The 23,604-nt window shown below is 40.2% G+C and overlaps 1 protein-coding gene across 1 annotated transcript in view; it reads right to left on the bottom strand.

Moving 5' to 3' along the window:
- SGCD (sarcoglycan delta) overlaps nucleotides 1-23,604 on the bottom strand; it is a 400,556-nt gene that overhangs the window by 239,852 nt on the left and 137,100 nt on the right. The window lies entirely within an intron of this gene.

Raw genomic sequence — 23,604 nt, 5'->3', positions numbered from 1 at the left:
CTGTATGTTGGAAAAACCTGGTTTCTGGGATGTCAATTTCAGACTAGTGGAAGTATTCACAAAGTTTCTTTCTGTTGCCATAGATTTAAGCTTTCAAATCCTGCAAAATAACATCCTGGCAGAGAAAGCCATTCTAACTGGAATCAGGTTACTCCCTCTCTCACCTGGATTTAGCTCCAAAGTCTGGGTTATAGTACTCTAAGCTCTGTCTGATGTGGGTAAAAATGTTAGTGGAGATGCCCCAAAGCTGGTTCTAATCTCCTGGATGATGTCCACTTTGAAAACTTGAAATAGAGAAACACTATAATGAGTAACAGGGTTTTACTGAAATTCAATACCTAGAAATGTGCTTGCTGTATCCATTATTATTTTTTAAAGTAAGATCAAAACCAGACATTTAAACAACCTGGCTAGCGTGGCAGGTAGAGAAGAGCGCATCTCAGTTTAAATGGATGAAGTGGCCTTCAGCTCTTATTTTGAGGGTCACAACAACATACTTTACTTGCCAGACATCATGTCTGAAGTACTGGGCTTTACAGAGGCTACTGCTCTCAGGAGAGAGGTTAAGAAATACAGAAGAAAAGGAGGAACCTGAACTTCCCTCTGGGGTTGACCACACATAGAAATGAAGCTGCAAGATTCCTATACTTGCCCCTCCTTTCAGCTGTTGGTGGGCAAAGACAAAAGAAGAGAGGTAACATGAACCACCTTTGTGAGCATCAGGAGTCTGTAAGCATTTAAGATGGGCGTACTGTGTCAACTGCAATTTGTAACAATTCTCCTTCCTCAATCTCAGGGTGATCCCTTTTCCCTCACAGTCAGACATCTAAGATTTGCTGTCTTCTAAAATGTCACCGGGATGATTCCTGTTAAATATCAAGCACGTATATAAGAAAAGGAAGAATTCTGTTGAAGGCTAGTCCAAGGGCTTGGAGGCAAAGTCAGAAGAACACAACTTCACAGCAGCCACACTGGCCTTCTTGCTTGTGCTCTGAACACATCAAACAGGTCCAACCTCAAGACCTTTGTATTTGTTGTTCCCCCGCCTGGAATGATCTCCCCCAAACTCTTGACACAGCTGGCTTCTTCACTTAATTCAGGTCTTTCTCACACATGACATCCTTCATGAGGCCTTTCCTGACCATGCCATGCAACAGAGTACCCCTCGCTTCATCTATGCCCATGCACTGCTCAATATCTGACATTCCACTTTTATTTACTTGTGTATGACTGGTGCCCCAGCTAGATTGTAGCTCCATGGAGAGAGGGACGATGCTTTGTTTATTGTTGGAACAATGCCTGACATATAATAGGAGGTCAGTCAAATTTTTTTAAATAAATGCATTATCTTTGACAAATCACTAAAACCAAGTCATTGTGCATGAGCTGATCACAAACCCTAGGACTCCTCTCCCTCATCTTGCCTTTAAAAATGCTCTGCTGAAACCCATCAGGGAGTTTGGGCTTTTTGAGCATTAGCTGTCCTGGACTCCTTGTACTGTGCTTTACAATAAACGCTGCATTTTCTTTCCCCACAACCCGGTGTCAGTAGATTGGCTTTACTGTGCACAGGCGAGCGGACCCAAGTTTTGGTGTGATAACATATCTACATATAAAACTAAAGAATTTTAGAGCTAAAGGAACATTAGAGATCATGTAAGCTAAGTTAGCCATTTTAACAGAAAAAGAAATGGAGCCTAAGGCTCTAGTGTGACTTGCCCACAGTCGCACAAGCAGTTAGTGGCAGGACTACAGCATGATTTAGTCTCCTGACCCCTCACCCAGTGCTCTTTCCACTTTACCTTTCTGTTAGTACTGAACAATACCCAAATCAGGCAGACCTTCTGAAAGTTAGCGCGGAACAGAACAATACAAAATGTCAAGCAATGAATTAAAACAGGGACCTTACCTCACTCCAGAGTTGTGTTTGCAGAATCCTAAAGATTTAGGTCATCAGAAAGAACGTCCCAGATATTTTAAAAATCTCAATATTCTTTCAATTATTTAGAATTTATTTTAGAGCCAGAAGGCCTTGGCAATCATTAACCACAGTTCTCTAATAATACAGATGATGAAATACATCACAGAAAGGTTACTTTCCCAGTATCACACAGCTGGTCAAAATGAAGACCCAATGATTTAATAAAATAATTTTTATACTATTCTGTACAAGTGGTTGCAACTGTCTGAGAATATGTGTTCCAGGAATGCTTTGAAGAAACTCCTTATCCTTCTAATCAAACCAAATGGACCTGCTAGCAGAACACAGTACAGAGGAAGCCAAGGACACCTAGCATCCAGAAAAAGAACTCTAGAGGTGATGTCACTCTATAACAACTGAAAAACAATTCTATTTTTCACCCAACAAGTGAAATATACCTAGGTCAAATGCAGTTCTCCAAACCAGTGCTTAATATGGGGTTCAAAGCACTGCGGGGACTTGCCTATAGCCTGACCTAGAGTAGACAACCTAATAAATTCTTGTTGGGTGGACAGATGGATAAGTGAATGAACGGAGTAAATAAAAGGCCTATGGAAGGGCCAAGTGTATAGCTTTGATTCATGAAGCTGAGAGTTACAACAAACACTGGACATGACAACAGACCAGCACCCAAAGACCCCAAGCTAGGCACCTTCAAGAGTGCCTCCAAGCCAGGGGTTCAAGTTGAATCAATGGTTCAAATAAAGAAATAAGGTTTCTAAATTAATAAAAATTTATATGGTGGGTGTGAAGGGCTTGGGGGGGAAAAGGGAACAAATGAAAATCTTGCTGGGGTAATCTAACCATCCTTCTTAGGGAATGAATAGACTGCAAAAGTCACACTTTAGACCAGGCTTTCTGAAATCACTTTAACTGGTCTCTGGCTATAGAGTTCTGGATAAATAAGCAATCCTGTCCCAACTTTTGTGCTATTTGAATATACCTGGTAGCCATCAAACTAAGACTGGAGCAAAAAGCAGTTGTGGTGTAAACTACTGTGGATGGGCCAGAAGGTTCAGAGTAGGTCAACTAGATGGTGATGTCAGGAGTGGATACTTAGACTGACTGAGACAATCCTCTAAGAGTCGGTTTCCATCAAATTCTAGAGGCCACTCACATCATACGTGGGTACAAATGTTAATAAAACTCCAGGCCCAAATTCCTGCCTCTTATATCCATCTAGCTGTCACTGAAGGTCTGTAAAACACTACTCAAGATACGAACACCTCCAGCCCAAGTTTTTAACAGAACTGCATTTATCCTTTTGCTCAGTGGCATCTGCATGAAGTCAACCCTTCCCCACCCATCCTCTTTTCCTGGGAAATGCTCCTCCTATTCACCTGCACATCCCTTCTGCTAGCTCGCCAGGCCCAAATGCCAGTACCCTTTCTGCCTTCTTGTCCCCACCCTATTTTACTCCTGTGAGCACTGAAGGAACAAGAGCAGGCTTCTATGACAAGGTCTTCTGCTTACTGTTTTATGGCCCTCAACCAATGGTTCTCAACCAGGGGTGATTCTGCTCCCTAAGTGGGCACTTGGAAATGTCTGGAAACAGTTTTGATTGTCACAATTGGAGAGACGGGGAGCTAAAAGCACTTAGTGGGCAGAGGCCAGGGTTGCTGCTAAACATGCTATGATGCACAGGACAACCTCCTACAATAAAGAATTATTTGGTTCAAAGTGCTGAGGTTGAGAAACTCTGTCCTAGACCATTCAAACGTTGTAGGTCTCCATTTTCCAACTGACTAAAGGGATAATACTACCTTCTCTGCCTAACTCACTATCTTATAGGGAAGACAGATTGGTAACATGCATGTAAGTGTTTTGAAAAGTATTTTATAAATTTACTTTTCTTTTTATCTCTTGATACCTCTTCAAATTATACAAAGAGGATTAAAAGCACTTATAATCTCACTCATTTACAATATTATCTTTGTATTTGACTTTAGAGAGGATATTTATTCTAAAGAGAACATAGAGTTTCTTATTTACCAAAGTCTAGTGAGCAAGCATTACTGTCCCTGTTTTGAGATAAAATAATTGGCGGAAGGAACATCTGACACTTCCATCAAAAAAAAACAATGAGAGGTATAGTCACTTTGTTCACTGATTCGACAATCATTATTTGACGACAATATGTATAAAACACAATGAAAAAATATTACCAATCCCTTACAATATACCAGACAATGAGCTAAATATTCAATATACACTGACTGCTTGTAACAACCCCTGAGGCAGTTCCCATTATTATCCACATATGTAGATGATAAAACTAAGTCTCAGAAACAAGTTATTTGCCCAAGGACAAATAACTGGCAAATGATGAAGCTGAAATTTAAAATCAAGTGTGTCCAAGTCTAATGGCTGGACTCTTATTAAACACTATGCCATACTGTGCTTGACACTGAATGCATGTTCTAGGGGTTGGGAGTAGAAAAACAAAAAGGCAAATCAGCCACAAAGGCTGCCCTCATTAGCAAGCTGTCTCCTAGAGGAGATGAGACCCGAACATGAAGGGAGACAGAAGTAAGTGTCAAAGATGGACCAATTTTAGAATCCAGAATGGGATTCTAAAATTTAGAGTGTAAGGCATGTGCATTCAAAGTATTGGAATCAGAACTAGAGAGAAAATAAAGCAATGGAAAGGAGGTGCCCAGGCAAAGTGGGTTCCTCAAGTGGAAAACAATGCTTGACTATTTTGAGTACTTATAGCACTGCTCTCAACTCTGACAGGTCAGTCTATACTGATTAGAGCACTGTGATGATCAGACCAGAGCCTCTGGGTCACCTCATCCGTGGATAAGTTTCTTTTGTCACAATCCATGGCCATAGATTCAACCAAGGATGGCAAATTTGGTTGTGACTGATGCCACCCCTCCTCTGAAATGCAGAGCAAGTGCCATAAATAGGCCATGGCACTGATTCCTGTGTTGTTGGGGAAAGCCTCAGAGTCCTTCTCAACCCTCTGTTCCAGGCCTTAATGGAGGTGATGGCATATAAAATGAAAATTATTTCATTTTTCTAGGTTTTTTCGACCTGTGTGTTATACCTCACCTACAAAATACATTTGTAGGTGGGATATAAACAGCATTAGGCAAAGCAGGGGGTCTGAACATCATGGAGGCCCCGAGACATGACAGTTAATATGAAGGTCAAAAGAGAGGTCCAACTCCTTTTAGCAGAAAGTGATTTTATGTTAAATTTAACAAGAGAGTTTACTATAACTGAAGACTGGATTTTCCTCCAAGTTTCCTGGCAGCCACGGCAAAAAGGGAAATGCTATTAGGTATTATCATTGTCATCTTTTGAAAAAAGGGAAGGCTAGAATTAGTTACGAGACATCCTTTGTTTTCCTTTGGTGAGGGGCACACAATCACTAGTTACGAGACATCCTTTGTTTTCCTTTGGTGAGGGGCACACAATCACACAAGAATGTTGCTGCATGATTCTTCATGTAAGGATAATTAAGTAATGTAATATATAGGTCATGTGTTTTAGAAAAAATGATTTGTGTTGATGATAATAGAGATTAATGCAGGGTAGCTGCATTGTGACATGTGCTTTTGGCCCTGAGGAGGCCATGTATGAGAGTGTATGTACGTCTCACTTCAAATTCATCCCCAACACTGGATAAAACAGCTCAAGAGCATGATTTTGGAAGGTGGGCCTGTAGGGTCAGGTAACATTATTTTTAAAATATTATTCATAGACTTTCTAGCACAGCCTCTTGATACCTAGCACAGTGCTCTTTCAAATGGACAAGAGTGAAGTTAATCCCTGAAGTCAATGCATAAAGAGAATTAAGTCCAAAAAGTAAAAATACCCTTGAAAAATCTCTTAAATTGCCCATAAAATATGGAATACACAGCATTTATATAGGACGCCATACATATCTGCATAAAATTTTATGATGCTTATAGTAATGTATATTATAAAGATTACATAAGAAAGTATTGAGAACATTACTTTTTAGAATATTCTTTTAATTTATTTATTTAGGTATCATTGAGCACATTATTCTTAATTACAAGAGAGTCTGCATAGTGGAAGTGGCGTGATTTAAAAGTACATTTGAAATAATTTCTCTGTATAGACAGGTCTAAGTCATATATGTAATCTGGAATTTTTGAATAGCCACATTACAAATTGAAAAGAAACATGGGATATTAAATTTAAGAATATTTTATTTAATCGACTATATCTGAAATACTATCATTTCATCATGTAACCTACATTTTTTTTTCCTTTGGTGCTAAGACTTCAAAATCTGGTGTATATTTTATGTTTATAGCACATCTTGATGTAGATAAGCTACATTTCAAACTCTCCATAGCTTTACATGTGGCCCATGGTTATCATATTTACTGTATCAAACAAGTGCAGATTTAAGCCTTTTCTACCTTTGGCATTTCTTTCAGAATTTTAATTTCTGAAAACTTCCAACAAGAACCCCAGTCACTGTGATCATTCGGGCTGTGGTGACCTGCACAATCTCTTTCACCTCACAGTACTGGAATCTAATACTTCCATCCCTTGGATTGGGTCTTGGTTCAGAGACTGATATTTCAGGCGCCACAGAAGCCATGATTGCCCCAATTCAGCATCTCATTAAAACCTCAATAGTCAGAAGGCTAGGCATGGCAGTGGGAAAGGAGGAAGTTTCTACCTTCAGGGGCCTGGGACCAGATGACCTGCTCTGTGGGCTGTGTGGCTCCTGAGTCACCAGGCACAGTGGCCCCAGCAGGGGGCCCAAGCAGGTGGTATGCAGAATAAGTCGGGATTCAAGAGGCAAAAAGAAGCATAGGGCCTCTTCACAGGCTTGCTAGTAGAGACCAAGGGGATTAGAGAAAGCTGAACTTGGATCCCCACCCTGGGTTCTGCACCCAGGTTTGCCACTTCCCCCCAGGTGCTTTTAGGAAATACACCTCTTTAGCAGTCTTTTTAAATAACGTGCCTTTGGAAGGGATCTGAACTTCACTGTAGAAACATTTCCATTCTTCTTTAAATTCCCGTGAGGGCAGGTACTATTATTATCTCCCTCTCTTGACAGATGTAGATAAGAAAACCTCAGGCTCATGTAGATCAAGAGACACATAATAGCAGAAGATTCAAACTAGGTGACAGCAGATGTAGTTTTCTGGATGCAGGCAGTGTTTTCAATAAAACATAAAACAAAACAAAAACCAAGCCATTCAGATTGTGGGTTTCTCTTGAAAACTCGTTAAGATTTAGCAGAAAGGCTCAAATACCTAAATGATTACAATTGGCTAAAGCTGAGTAGCCATTTTCCTTTTCACGTGGTCAAGAGGCTCCAGGCTCAGATAATCACAGTTCCCTGACCACTAACAGTCTACCCCTGTGTCTCTTTATCCATTTGTTACTGGCCAGTCCTTATAGGTTTTAAAGATTGAGGCTTTAGCTTAATGCATCAGAATTTAAGAGTGTGTACATTTTTTTTTAAGTGGAGGAAACTTTAGGCTATAGGAATAAGGGCCTCACAGTGAAATTTCAAACACCAATATTCTAGGTGAGAGAAAAATACTTATTTTTGTTATGGATCTTCCCTTTACTTCAATACTATAGCCATTATCCTAATCTTCTCCCCAGCATTATGGAATCCATTCTATTATGATGTATTCGATTTGTCAAATGACAAAACCAATGCTGAGAGAGATTTAGAGATATGTTCAAAAGCAGGCTCATAGGGGCTTCCCTGGTGGCGCAGTGGCTGAGAGTCCGCCTGCCGATGCAGGGGACACGGGTTCGTGCCCCGGTCCGGGAAGATCCCACGCGCTGCGGAACGGCTGGGCCCGTGAGCCATGGCCGCTGAGCCTGAGCGTCCGGAGCCTGTGCTCCACAACGGGAGAGGCCACAACAGTGAGAGGCCTGCGTACCGCAAAAAACAAACAAACAAAAAACAGGCTCATATAACACTATTAGTGGAAGGGCTAGAATTAGCTCCTAAAGCTATCTTTCTATTACTTGATAGTATTCCTCTCACCCAATTCTCAGGGAATATTGTGACATTTTACATACATAAAGTTTTGCAAGTATGGCCTTTCAAAGCAATAAAATCTGAGTGTTAATACCTAATGGGCCTCTTAAACCTTGAGCAAGTTCCTTAACCTTCTCAGATTTAGCTTTCAGCATTTCCTAAAAAGCACAACTGATTTTCAGTAGTGGAAATTGCGAGGAGAGTAAAGCACCCAGCATTATTCCTGGGAGAAAGTACAGTTTCAGAAAATGTTGATTTCGTTCTCTCTCCCCTCCAATCTAGTTAACTAAATAAGCTAGTGGAGAAGTTATGGTAATGATCCACCTACCTTAGCTGGTAGAAGCCGTGCAGTTTGGGTAGAACTGATTCCTCTCTCAGTTCCAAGGGAAGATTCTGACTGACTCAAACTGGTCAGGGTCATCTGATTCCCCTTGCACAGTGATTGGCTCATATAGGGCTTGAGAAATAAGTTGGTCCAATCAGAGTGAAGCTCAGGGTTTTTAAGCAAAGTGGAGGAGGGGAGAGAAGCTCTTTTATGCTGTAAATGCGTGTTATGCAAATGTGACGCCTGGAGCAGCTGCTTCCATTTTGCTATCATGTGTGAAACCATTTGAGGAGATGGCAACTAAAGAGAACCACAAAACTGAGGGAATCCCAGAAGAACGGAATCAAAATTTTAAGCAAAGCCTTACCTTCTCTGGATTTTTCTACTACCTATCAGTCAAGTACATTCTAATTCCGGCAGAGTGTTGTGTACAGTTGAAAGCACTCTTATGGTGCTTCCCTACTGACTGCCAAGAGTATTTGTGTCAGCAACTTGTCTTGCTGTTGCTTCAGCCATCCCAGAGGGGATAGAGAAGAAGTATCAGGCAAGATAGCTGGAAGGCTGGCCCTTCCACCCACAGGGGCTTCTGCTAGGCCACTACACTCATCAAAACAGCAGCTGGTGGTGTCTGCTTTGGTTTAAAGTTATGGCAACTTCATATATTTGGGTCAGAGTAGGTTACTACTTCATGGAGAGCACTGGGAAAACCAAGGGACCAGATTCTGGCACTTAATATAATATCAGTCAGTGACCTACGAGTGGGTGGTTTGAATGAACTGTGCCTTCCACCTTCTCTAGAAGAACACAATTAGACAAAGGAAGAGGAGTGAAGCCATGCCAAGACTTTTGGAAAAGCTAGGGCTGACTGTTTCTGAGTGCCTTTTCTGTCTTGTCTATTTTTCCGCCATTGTGTTGGGGTGAAAAGGGAGCTGTAGGGGTTCTTGGAGTTGTGAGCTTGAGTAAGATACTACAATGGATGTAAGCAAAAGGAGTGCATCCTCCTCAGGTCTTAGTGCTTTAAAGTCAAAGGCAGGGGTCCCCAAATCAAATGCCCAAAGAGGCTGGGTGGGTGAATTTAATGAATGAAATGGACCCACAGGTGGAGGCCTGGAGAGAGTGCAGATCCTGACAGGGACATAGCTGCTTAGCTCCATCATGCATTTTTTAAGAAGAATCTTTAAATTTGTTTTTTTAATGTAAAATTTTATTAAATTTTTTTTTTCTCTCTCTCCACACTGAGAAGATCGAATAAAACACTTGAGTGGGGGGGATTTGACTCTCAGGCTAAAGATCATTACCAGAAAGGACTAACAGGTGGCAGCTCTCTGTTCCCAAGGATGGCAAGTGGAGAGCGACTGAGCAAGATGCGGAAGGGTGGTTGGAGGACTGCAGTTTCTGTGAATGGCTTGAACACAGATACCTCAGGGGACAGGTTTCCAATGGGTGGCTACATAGATCCCTGTCAGGACTGAAGCTCACCTCAGTAGTCTTGGGAGCTTCCACAAAATTTCTGTGGCTGAGAGTAGCAGTGAGGGAGCGGAGCTGCCTGCACAGCAACCTGATCTCATGAGGACCTCACTGGGAGAGGGTTGACATCACCAGTGACCATCCTTAGGACCCGTGGCTGAAGCCACCTCCTAGCTTGAGGAAGGGAGCCCACTCATATTCCCAATATACATACATTGCTCATCAATCTCAGTGAGGGTCCACTCAGAAATTAAAGAAAGATGTATAACAAAAGTAAATCTGATATGCCATGGAGTAGTCATAGCTGTTACTACAGAAACCGTTATTTCCACTTGATGGTTGAGGTGAGGATTAAAATTGCTATCCAACACTCAAAGTTCACAGAGCTAGTAAAGGGCAACATTTACAATTGAACCCTAGACTCCAGTCTCAAGTCTCCACTGATCCATGCTGCCTCTCGCAGCATTCCCTGTAGTTCCCCCTTTTTCCTATTCTTTATTATTTTCTACACTCTCTAGATGGTGGTGGCAGTTTGATCCAGAGATTCCAAGAGCATTTGATTAAAATACTCTTTTTTTCTCTACTATCTGTTAACTGTCTACAGAAATGATTATTCCAGAGAACAGTCTTTGAGAAATACTGCATTATGCAGCTAATGACATAGAAAATATGTGATTTAAAGGTAAATTTTCACTTCCTATTTTACCTCCATTACTATTAGTTCCATTCATTAAAAGAAAATTTAGATGAAGTGTCTATGGCTACATATCCACATTTTTTGGTTGCTCTTAAATATTTTTAAACTGTGTCCTATGAAATCCTGAGTCCAGGTATTATGAAATCAGAACCACTTTCCAAAAAAAGCTTTTTCAAATTGTGAAATACTATGTGCTCTAAAATGTGTACCCAAATTGCCGCAAAGTTGCTTAATCTTTGGAGGTGACTGAGTGATGACACCAAAGGCCAATGCCACTGAAAGGAGAAACTTTTCCTTTTATTTCCTGAGAGAAGGGGGCCGGCCACACCATGCAAGGCAACATGGAGAAGCACCAGGTTTGGTCAGGGAAAAAAGCAGGAGTGAGGGGGTAGCCTAGGCCAGAGCCTTTATTGGGTTTTCCCCAGGAAAGGCAAAGTAAAGCAGAGTAAACAGTTTAGGATTGGCTATTTGCATAATTCCAGTGGGCTTTGGGTTATAGGGGTGGCCTCAGTTTGTCTGATACCTGGCTCTGGGATGCTTTCGGGCAGGGGAAATATTGAACTGGTGTGTAAGAGTCAGATAAGGAGGTGGTAGGGACTATAGACTTGGGATTGCATGTGAAAGTTGTGCTCCTAGACAAGTTGTTGTTATCATTATAAATTACAGTTGATCCTTGAACAACATGGGTTTGAACTGCAACTGCACCGGTCCACTTATATGTGGCTTTTTTTTTTTTTTCCCCAATAAATACATACTACAGTACTACATGAGTCACCATTGTTGAGTCTGCAGAGGCAGAACCATGGGTAGGGAGGGCCGACCAGAGTTATATGCAGATGTTCAACTGTACAGGGGTTGGTGCCCCTAACTTTGGTGTTGTTCAAGGGTCTGTAAATAGCCTTGGGAGGGACAGTCTCTTCCTGGGTCTGTAAGGCCCCCAAATGCCAGACCATCAAGAATAGAGAAAATAAGAAACTATAGTTAATATCATTGGTTCTGTGATAAATGGTTGCCAAACAAATACAAAAATCGAAAAACACACATTTAGAAAATCATGGCCATCAGCCTGGAAGAGGCAGATGTCAGTATCAAGGCAACAGCTAGTGAGAGATCCCTACAAAGTCCTCCTGAGATAAAGTCCCCATAACACAGGCCAAGTGCAGAGAACACTGGCACCAACAAAAATAGTACTGGTCAAGGAAGACTCTTCTCTCCTTTTCCCTGGAATTACTGAAATGAGATTGTTTTTGTGATTTGATTTGTCCAGATGACTCATTATCTGAAAGTGACAAGAAAAGCCATGGAGCCTGCCCTACATTCATCCAAGGTCAGGGGAAACACTGGGTGTATTGAGTGGGTTCTAATGGGTTATATTGCATTTGGGAGAATAACCTTGCTGTTTGATAGCATCTTATGAGTCTCACTTGCTTTGTTCAATGTACTGGCTCCACCATAGTATAACACAAAAACATATACATATTAAACAAATGCCATACTCTGTTGGTTCTGTTCTACTCAATGGGGCTCAACAGTACTGAAGGATTCCTTAAAAGTAAAAACAGAATATAGAAAGAATTGAGTCCAACACACTCTCTCAAACTACTTTTCAGCTCATTTAGCACTGACAATTGTATGGGTTTCCTTTCTTTATTTTCTATTTTTTTTTCTTCTTAAGTTCACTGAATTAACACTCTATGTCTAAAATTGCTGTTGCTTGCAGTTCAAGGATATTGGAAGTTCCAAAAAACCTTCTTGTAGGCCCTTAAAATATCTTTCTCTAAAAAAAAAAATCCCTGCTGAGATCATAGTACTAAGTTCTATTTTGGGACAAAGCTGTTACTTAGATTGGTGACACCAACTGGCCTGGATGTATATATTTAAAACAAAAGGATTTAGTTTACCTATCAGACAGTACTTGATTGGGATTCCCAGAGTCATCATTCTATGAAGCTGCCAGGATGGGTTTCTCCCTAGGGTGACAATTTTCCCCTGCAACAATCCTGCTGAAAAAGTTGGGGATTTCCTATTCACTGCGCTCCAATTCCCCCATGTACAACATTTAGCCACAGAAGCATTACAATATGCCCTATTTTCTTGAAGGCATTTTTCTTTTTTTTTTTCCAGCTTAAGATATGGTTCTTTTATGCCCTGATCTCAAAATTAATTCCAACTGCCTCTCTTTAAAAGTTATAAACTTTAACTCCCCTTATGGCCATGTTTGAGTATAATGATTACACCAGAATTTAGTTTTTCTGGATGTTAGGGGTAAGAAATAATGATTACTGCATTGTTTATCTCTTCTCATCACTCCCTTTCTCAGCTCTTCTATCACCTTTATTCTGCTTCCACTTTGGCTATGCACACCTAGTTCATATCTGGAATGCTTTCTTTTCACTATCGTATGGATTTTATGAATTTTTCAAAGACTAACTCAAAACCATTTTTACTGTGTTAAAATGCAAACCATAGAAATGTAACTGGAAGGTTCCAACAGATAGGCAGACCTGCATATCCCTGCAAATCCTGCGCCGCCTTCCTGTACCCCAAGTTCAGGAACCAGCCACACAGGGGACTACTTGGAAGTGATCCAGTTCCTGGACTAGTTTGCTGATAAATCACATGGACACCTGGGCTAGCCAAGCCTTCTCTGGCATTTAGTGATGAGGAAGAGGCCACAGCTGACTGCTGCCTTCAGGCAGGGCAAATCACAACAAAGCAAATGGATTGCCTCTCTGCTTTCTCAGGCTCACTCAGATCCCTGGGGATTTTCACCTTCAAGCCCCAGTGCATCCTACTCCAAGAAATGTGCTACCCCTTCTGCACATCTTTCTTTTCTCCTTCTTTCTGCCTTTCTCATGTTTGGCCACTTTCTCCACCAAGTGCTTCACTGCTCCTCTTTCTACGCCCCCAACCCAATCCTCTAGGATTCAAACAGGTTTCCTCATAACTGACATACTGAGTCAGGTGCCTGAAGCTGCCAAAGAAATATACACTCTTGCAGAGGCCTTCAGGAGTTGTTTGCAGCTCTGCTATTTTGGGGACTGTTTGCTTTGTTACAGCAGGACTTGCTAAAAGAGTTGGCTTGGGGGAGGGACTGGAAGAAAATGGGAGTCAGAGTATCTTGTCTCCTCCTATTTTTTGGATGGATTGAAGTCCTTTTGAAGAGACGGGCTAGAGGAATAAGGTGATAGAACTAGTCAGAACAGATTTCTAAATAAGATATGGGCTGCTTTGTGGCCCATAAGAAAAAAAAAAGAAGGCACAGAGCAGCAAAGAGATTTTTCTTCCTCTTCCATGTGGATCCCAGATGTGCTCTGACCTCTTCCGATACCATCAGCCTCGGGAGAGCTCATACCCCACCATCATGCTGAAGACATGCCATGACACAGGAGGGACACCTCCGAATGGGGTTGTGGGCCAGGGAAGTCAGCTCAGTCAAGGAGGAATACAGTCGGGGCAACAGTGGCTGCAGTTGAAAGGCTGATTTGTGGGGACAAGGGAGGGAACTGTTTGTGGATGGTTAACTGATGGGGATACTGTGAAGAGAGGCTAGCTTGCAGTAATTAAGGCATAGAGAAACTGTGCCCAATATATTATTGGTGTAAAAAGGAAGAAGGGGGCTTGTTGTATTCTCAGAGGCAGGTGGAACCTGGCACATTTTACAAGTTAATGGTGCGGGAAAATCATAGCTAATAGCTATCATTTATTTAGCACTTACTGCATACCAATCACTATACTACAGTCTTTCTCTACATGCATTAGTTTGTTTCATCTTTATAACAACTCTCTAGTATCAGCACTATTATTATCAGTATTGTGTAGTCGGGGAAACTAAGACTTGGAGCAGTTTAGTAAAGTCCTGAAGTCAAATAGTTTGGAAGTACTAAAACCCTGAGACCTAGTGTGTGTATATCAAGTTAATGCTACCCTAACAGCACAGCAAACCTAGGCCAAATGGACTCTGGGCACACACTGAGCATCCCTCCTTCCTTATATCCTGAGTTATGAGGTTCTCTTCCTACCTGTTACCCCAATTTTCCTTTAAAAAATCTCAAATTAGAGAGGGCACATCTCTAAACTGGTTTCTGCTTCAATCAGGACCCAAGTTAAATGTTTCCTTTCAAACCCAGCTGGCTGCTCTTTCTGTGACCAGTTGGAGCAGCTCCCGCCCCACCAGAGAGCTGCTGGCAGGGCTGGGGTGGCCCATGTTCAGGACTCCCTGGCTGGCTGCTGGCAAATGCTGTGTCAAAGAAATGACACAGGCTGCCACGGCAGCGCTGAGTCCATCCAAGATGCCTAGAGAAAAGGAGTGTCTGCAGCCAGGCCTCAGGTTTAGAGCCAGGATGAGCACAAAAGCACACAGGGCAGCCTCCAGAGTGTTTGAGGGAGATCCCGACACATGGTGCTTGCACGAGGCTGAAACATTTCCAAGAAGAGTTATCTGGGAGCACTGAATTCCACAGTGACTAGCACACAGTTTTTCCACCTTGTACTATGGACATTTGGGGGCTGACAGTTCTTGGTGGCAGGGGCTGTGCTGTGTCCTGCACTCTGTAGGGTGTCTGGCAGCATCCCTGGCCTCAACCCACTAAATAGCTACCACATACCGCTCCCCCATCCCTCCCCTAATTGAGATGACCAAAAATATATTTGGACATTGCCAAATATCCCTTGGGGGACAAAATGACCCCCATGTGAGAACCAGTGCACTTTCTGATCTTGACAAAACCGTGGTGTGATAGGGAGAACTGAGTTAGATTAAGTCAGGAGATGTGAGTTCCAGCCTCCATGTAGCTCTCGCTAGCTAAAAGACCTTGGGAAAGTCACTGTTGCTCTCTGGGCCTCAGTTTTCACATCAGAAAACTGAAGAAGCTGGGAAAAATCTGGGGTTGTTCCTAGAATGTGCATGAAGTTTCTAATACAAAAAACAACAAAAAATATCTACCCACAGTTGAAAACTGGTGTCCGAGAGATTCAAACTCATCTAGTTTATTTATTAAACAGCTTATTTCTTAGCACATAGCACTCAAAGCCTTGTGGATATGACAGAAATGGTTCAAATGTGATATAGATCAGTGTTTATTACAAGGTGGTGAGCAGACCGTCACCTGGAATGCTACTTAAAAATACAGATTCCTCAGCTCAAGGCCAATTCTAATGAGTATCTGCAAGATAACACCTGAAAATCTGTAATTTAATAGAGTCCCTGGGTAATTCTTGTGCATATTAAAGTTTGAGAAGCACCGATGTAGATGATACTCCCAAGGAATTTACCATTATTTGGACAGAAAAAAACTGTAAAAAACCTTAAAAAAAAAAAAACTTTAAGTAAAGGTGCTAATAAGTGCTGCAAAGTTTCTGCTAAGGGGAGGAAATGGCAGAAACAGTCACTCAAATCTTCAATGAGATCTTAGTTGGGTCTTCCTAGTTTGAATTATCCAATTTAAGCACTGAGTAAGCGAAGTTCATGATATTAGATGACTTTATTTGAATCCTACCAACCATTTTCTTTTCTTTTTTTATTACAAGAACACTTATATACAGTGAAATGAAGAAATTATAAATTTGTAATTTAACACATTTTGACAAACATACAGACTCATGAAGCTACCATCTCAGTGAAAACTCTCACTCCCAAAGTCCCCAGGTTTAACTTTCAGTCAATTCCTACATCCTACAGACAAACAATGTTCTGATTTCTATCACATAGATTAGTTTTGCCTGTTCTTAAAATTCTTATAAATGGAATCATCCATTATATACTATTTTGTGTCTGGTTTCTTACACTCAACTTAATATTTTTTTAGAGTCATCTGCATTGTTACGTTTGTCAGAAGTTCGGTATTTTTTTTTAAATTACTGAGTATATAGATATACAACAATAAATCCATTCTTTTGTTGATGAATATTTGATTACTTCTGCTTTTCAGTTATTATGAAAAAGCTGCTATAAATATTATTTTAAAAGCACCTTGTGAACATGTATTTTAATTTCTCTTAGCTACTTAGAAGCAGAATTTCTGGGTATAGAGTAAGTATATATTTAACTTTATAGGAAAATACAAAACAATTCTGCTATGTGGTTTGATATTTACATTCTCAGCACCATGTGATAGTTCTACTTACTGCATACCCTTAACAAATGGTGTAATCAATCTTTTAATTTTAGCCATCTAGGATGTGTGGAATACTACCTCATGGGTGTTTTAATTTGGATATCCCTAGTGACTAATGATGTTAAGGACCTTCCCATGTGTTTACTGGCTATTCATAAACTTTCTTTTGTGCAACATTTATTTAAGTCTTTTACCTATTTTTTATTGAGTTGTCTTTTATTGTTAACTGTAGCCATTCTTTATATGTTATTGATATAAACCCTTTCTAAAATAAATGTATTGAAAATATTTTATCTAAGTCTCACGCTTGCTCTTTCATTTTCTTAATGGTGTCTTCTGATAGGTGCAAGTTTTTATTTTGATAAAGTCCAATTAATCATTTACTCTTGTATGTTGGGTACTTTTTATATCCTAAGAAATCTTTACCTATCCCCAACTCATGAAGATAATCTTGTATGTTTTCTTCTAGAAGTTTAACAGTTGTAGCTTTTAATTTTTAGTCTATGATCCATTTCAAATTAATTTTGTGTGTACTACAAGGTAGGGACTGAAGTTCCTTTTTTTAAAAAAAAAGTCGTTTTTTCAGTACCATTTGTAGAAAAAACTTTCTTTTCTCCAATCAAATTGCCTTGACACCCTTGTCAAAAATCAATTGACTGTTTATGTGTTGACTATATACGATTGAGTCAATTTTGGGATTTTCTATTCTGTACTATCATTCAATTTGTCCATTGTTTTGCTAACATTATACTGTCTTGATTCTATAGTTTTATTTTAAATTAGGTAAAATGAGCTCTTCAACTTTTTTCTTTCTCAAGATTGTCTTGGCATTCTTACTCCTATGCATTTTCATATAAATTTCAAAAATGTGTCAGTTTCTATAAACAAATACAAAAAAAGCCTCTGTCATTCTGATTATGATTGCATTAAAACCACAGATCAACTTGAGGAGAAATGGAGAAATGGCATTACAATAATATTGAGTTTTCCAGTCCATGAATATGGTATATCTCTATTTAATTATGTCTTTAAAATCTCTCTCTTCTAAAGAATAGTCTCTCTTTCATCCCATGCAGGTCCTACTGTGTTTGTCTATCATACTGATACTCATACCTTAACAATGGGCAAGAAGTCACCCACTTAATATCACCCAATTAATTCCCTGTTTGAGGAATTTAAATTTGAAGAGCTGAGCTCTTCAGATTCAGTATCCAGAAAATAAGGTTTAGGGTTTTTTACTGAGCTCCCCAGAAATAATCTAGCTCCTGCATTTCTCTAGACTTAAGTTGTTAAGCTTTTCTTTTAATTTAGTAATTTACCCAATATCCTTCAAACATTTCCTTAAGTAAGGCAAACTGTTGCTTCTTACACTAGAGTAAAAAACTCTAATGAAACATTTAACATTGCTACAGATGAACACAATTTGAATCAAATTAATCCTTATTATGATTGTTTTGAGATACTCTATGTTGGTTCATGTTCAAATGTTTTGATACAATACAAATTTGTAACTTGGCAAAAATGTCTTTTTGAGAAAATTCAGACCAAAAGAAATGATAGAAAAAAAACTCAAAACATCAGTCACTTTATGAGTTGTATAGTAATCATTCAGTTAATTAGAGACATAGCCTGTGGAATAAATCTTCTATTTTAATATTCTTTTCAAATAATATCCCAGAAGTGAGCTGAGAAGTTCATGATGAGCATACAAGTATTTTCGTATTTTCTCTTTCTTACAAGGTGCTCAAGAAATAAATGAATTTGAATTTGGAGAGAGCTCGTTCACATCCAGCAAGAGGCTATTTCCCCATATACACCAATTTCTTTTCCATAGGCTCTCAGCTCCCTAGCCTGGCTTGGAAGTACTGGATGTAATTTATAGTTAACTCCCTGGTAAAAGCTGATTACTTCAGAAAATATGCCTCTCTTTATAACCAGCATACTTTCTGAATTTATTAAACCAATATGAACTTGGAAGACTCCAGAACTAGTGGCATTAGAGACCTCCACTTGAACTGCCATGTCCATACTTCTCTGAATGTGTTTTTCTACAGAGCTGGTACTCACAGCATCTCTCCTTACAGCAAGTGAGTCAAGTGCTCATTACTAGCAATAGCTAATAGAATCATTTCTGTTTTTGCAGCTGCTTTCAGTCCCCACCAAAAGGATGTCTAGGTGTCACTTGATACCAACCCGTGAAAGGACTGAACCAATTAAGAAATCAGGAATAATTATGAATTATCCTGGGGTTATGGAGAGGACTAAATGGCATAATACACATAAGCTACTCTTTAGAAAATTACCTGCAAAATGGTAAATACATATTAGTTACTGCATGTTCTTTTTTTACCATAACTGGGTGATCACTACCCAGAATCATTAAGGAATAAGTTATTTCACATATATTGATTTTCCCAAGTATTGAAACTCACATCTTTAATTTCATCCTTTCATGTGAAAATCAATTCTTTAGTATCTGGAAATCTCACTAAAATATATTACCATACAGTTTTGGCTATCTCCTTAAATATGGTACACTAATTTAAGGGGACAAGTTCTTGATAACTTGGATTATCATCATAAGCAATTATAATTCAGGCTACAAAAGATGTCCTCAAAGCATATGGACTGTTTGTCTAACGACGTGGCCTGTAAAGCCATTTGGGTTGTGGATCCCTCTGAGAAGCGAATAAAAGCTATGAACCTTTACTCCAGAAAAATGCACATATGGACAAAAAATAAAAACGAAGAAACAAGCTCTGGTACACACAATTTTAAGAAGATTCATGTGCTCTTATAGCTCACCAAAACACATGCTTCATACTAAGCAATAATGATGGTGATAAGGAGGAAGGGGATAAACCTCTACAATATGTCAGCATTTTGCCCTATGCTAGGCAGTATGCCAAGCTTCATATGCATTACCATGTTTAATATTCCCAACAGCCTTAGGAAGTATATTCTATTTATGCCCATTTTTCAGATGAGGAAACTCAAGATGAGAAAAATGTGCAATACAATACAGCTAACGATTGAACAGAGGGAAGTTTTAAATTCTAGAGCCCAAAGTTTTAGCGCCTATGCTTTCCAGGCCCTCCCTTCTCTGTTGCCATTATTCCCAGGAGTGATTATTCCTACTTCTAACAGGAATTAAAATGTGAGCATTCATTGAGCACCTATTTCATGTCTATCAGTGATACAGGGTCTTTACGTGTAAAATCTCAGTTAATCCTCTCAGTTGCCATGAACACTGTATAAATAGGTATTTTTAACCCTACTTTGATCATCACAAAAACTGAGACTTAAATGAAAACAACCTTCCTAACACCATAGAGAAAATAAGTAGCAGACTCTGGATTTGAGTCTAAATTTACTCCTACTAATAGGGAAGAACAAATCTGATTCCATATTAGATCTGTTCCTTTTGCTTTAACCTTTGTGCTTTGCTGCCTGTGCTTAGTCATGCTGGCTCCGCACCTTCTGTAAAAGAATGTTGCCTATAGCCTGAAATATATAGGAGAGCCTATTCTCGCGCTCTGACCTTTACCAGTACGAGCCCATTCATATAGAGATAAAAAGTTGCAGAACAGAGAATAACACTTGTCTTGTTGGAGGTTTAAAGGAACATCATGACCTAACCTATGTGGACAGCTGTAAGAACAAAGGATTCCTATGCCAAAAAGTCTGCAACAACCAACCATGCCCCTCCTTCACCTTGACTTTAAAAGTGCTTTGCTGAGGGCTTCCCTGGTGACGCAGTGGTTGAGAGTCCGCCTGCCAATGCAGGGGACACGGGTTCGTGCCCCGGTCCGGGAAGATCCCACGTGCCGCGGAGTGGCTAGGCCCGTGAGCCATGGCCGCTGAGCCTGCGTGTCCGGAGCCTGTGCTCCGCAACGGGAGAGGCCACAACAGTGAGAGGCCCACATACCGCAAAAAAAAAAAAAAAAAAAAAAAGCCTCCTGTAAAAGTGCTTTGCTGAAACCCTTTGGAGATTTCGGGGTTTTGGGGGCAGAAGCCACCCGTCTCCTTGCATGGCCCTGCAATAAACCTTTCTCTGCTCCAAACTCTGACGTTTCAGTTTGTTTGGCCTCATTGTGCGTTGGGCACAGGAACTTGCATTCGGTAACACTACAGGCTATGTCTTTCTCTTTCCTCTTACTTCTAGGAGCCACTATTTTATATACACAGCCAACCAATTTAGCTATTTGTTTCCTAGGCCAAAGGTAATGAGAACTAAAGTTCTGGCTTCAGGAGACTGAAGAGGGCTTTCCTCTCCAGTCATGTACAGACCGTTAATGCATGGGGTCATGCCCACCTCTTCAGGGGCTCACGGTTCTTTGTACTGAGCTGAGGCTTAGTCTTTGGGAAGAGCTTTTTGCTCCTCCAACATAATTATTAAATATCATCTGTCTTTAGGCAACTGCCTGATTGGGCCCAGGAATCACAGGGAGAGACCTTCTACAGCTTTAAATTTCAACGGAGAGTTGCAGAGCATAACTAGGTACGTTGCCATGTGCAGTTTCTGTTTATGGATTTGTATAAGTATACATGTTGATCCTCAATAGAGATTGTTTGCTTTATTAGTGTTTCATTTTTCCATACAAGGGGGTCTCTGAGAACAACGAGGTGTGACCACAGCATTCTGTTATCTCATGCTTGACTTATTTCTTTTGTACAGTGCAGAAAAATGTGAGGACTTGTTCTCATGAGATGACTCCTGAATAACTGAGACTTTAAGGGGTTCTTCTATTTGGCTATCTGGAATACCCTAAAGGCTATCACTTATCTCTTCTCCCTCTTGTTCACATTCTCTAAGGGATGGTTTATGGAAAAGTCAATGCATAAAATTAAAATTCATTTCAATAATAGCAACAATTATTAGTTTAAGTCAGGAGTCAGTAAACTAAAGCCTAGGAACCAAATCCAGCCTGCTGCCTGTTGTAAATAAAGTTTTATTGGAGTATAGCCATGCCCATTGGTATATATGTTATCTATGAGTGCTTTCACACTATAGTAGCAGATTCAAGTAGTAACAAAAAAAAAAGGACCACCTTGGTCTGCAGAACTTAAAACATTTATTATCTGGCTCTAGGCAGAAAATGTGTGCCAACCCCCAACATGCTTCCCAGTGTCAGTCACTGTGCTAAGTGGTTTATATACACTAGGGCCCATTGTGACTTTGTGGCGTCCTAGGCATTTTTGCCTTTGTTGCAAAAAGCATTCAAAATTATATTTGATGACTGCATTGTTATGAACATAAACATATTACATATTAAAATATCTTCTCTGGCTTTAAATTTCATTTTTTCTTCTCATTTTAAAAGAAATTAAAATATTCTTATGGCGCTCCAAAAGTATCATGGGCATCACACCGACTGGAAGGAAATCAGCGCTGCCTACATCATAAGATTTATACTCCACAGCAGCCCCTCTTCCAAATAGGAGGAAATCAAATCTTAGGGCACCTGAAGTTCTTCATGTAAGACCACACAGCTAGTGAGATCCCAGATGCAGGTCCTGCCTGGCCCAGGAAGGTTAACTCTTAATCAGCCATACATTTTCTCTGCCTTGCCTCGTCCTGAAGTGACTGTGGGAAGAGTTAGGTAAATGACTCCAGAACCACCAGAAGTGAACGAAAAGCTTTTCCATGAAAGCACTCAGGCTAACTGACTGCCTTATGGTCCTCATTATTCTTAAAGCTAGTAGGCAGTTTAATTAGTGTTTGTCAAGTGTTCTGAAAATAACTAGTTGTGGACAAGGGTAAAATATATTTATTTCTTAGAATGTTTTCTCTCCCTAGAGTCTTTACCAAGAGTCTAGATGAAATGACTGACTGTCATTTAGTCCTCTCTTGTAGTTCCCCACCCAGTTAAGGAAACACTGAATTTTTTTAGTTGTATCTGTTCACTAAAATATATGACTTGGCGTTTTCACTCTCAGAAAATATTGAAAAATAATTTAAGCTGCCTTCCTGTGTTATCTACAACTTGTGTAGGACATTGCTGGCTGCAGAAAAAGCTCGGGAGGCTGCACAGAAATGAGAGATTGGAAAGACATTGTCCCAAAGTGAAAGGAGTAAGTATATTACTTTCTTTCTCTTTACAAACACACACAAACTAAGAGCTTCTGAAACAAAAAGAAAATGTTGCTTAGCATGGAAGCCTGAGCATCTAGAGGGGCAAGTACAAGGGACTGACCACCTGCTGTAGAAAGTGCTAGGGCTCAGCCAGTCTCGTCACTGCAAACAGTAACCAGTATCTGAGTGCCATCATCTCAAGGATCCCAGGAATGTCCTCTCCCCAAAATCCCTCTCCATCCAACTTCTCTGAATTATTTGTTTTTGGATCAAGGCTTTGAACTGATTATATTGGTGCCAGCTTAAGGGTAAGGTTGTGAGAGTATGGGGCAGGTCACAGTTAATTTTTGATGTGGGTTATAGAGAGAAAGAAGAGGGAGAAGTCTTAGAGATATGGGACAAATGGGAAAGGTGAAGAGATGCTCGTGGAGGCCTCTGGGGGAAAATAGCTTGAATACTTCATGACTCAGGGCATAAGAGTTACAGAAGGAAAGATGGCAACGTAGTGTATGTTTGTATTTAAGGAAATGTCTAGACATAAATTTTCCCAATTTCACAATGTTCCTATGAAAGTTACCATAACTAATTGTAGCAAGTTGCCTCCCAATTTTTTCCTAAGTTGACATGCTGCATCAATTCCTTCCACTAGGATACAGAAGTATCCTTTACTGTCTCCATTCTCAAAATACGTTAGGTAGACCAGCAGTATCAGCATCACCTGGCTCCACCCCAGACCTACTGAATTAGCATCTGCATTTTCACTGGCTCTCCAGTGACTGTCATACACATTACAGTTTGGGAAGCACTGTCTAAGGACACACTTGAAGCACTGACCTGTTAAAAGGTAGGTGGGTGATTTCCTAGAGAGGGTCCTACAGGTAGTAACCCTGACCCCTTCTGATAAACATATCGCTTCCTGGTCACAGCACTGTGGGTGAGCACCC

The sequence above is a fragment of the Mesoplodon bidens genome, assembly GCF_964165515.1.
Source record: "Mesoplodon bidens genome assembly, chromosome: 4".
NCBI lineage: Eukaryota > Metazoa > Chordata > Mammalia > Artiodactyla > Ziphiidae > Mesoplodon > Mesoplodon bidens.
Note: the sequence above shows the minus strand (reverse complement) of the source record. Positions and strands in the feature narration are given on the sequence as shown.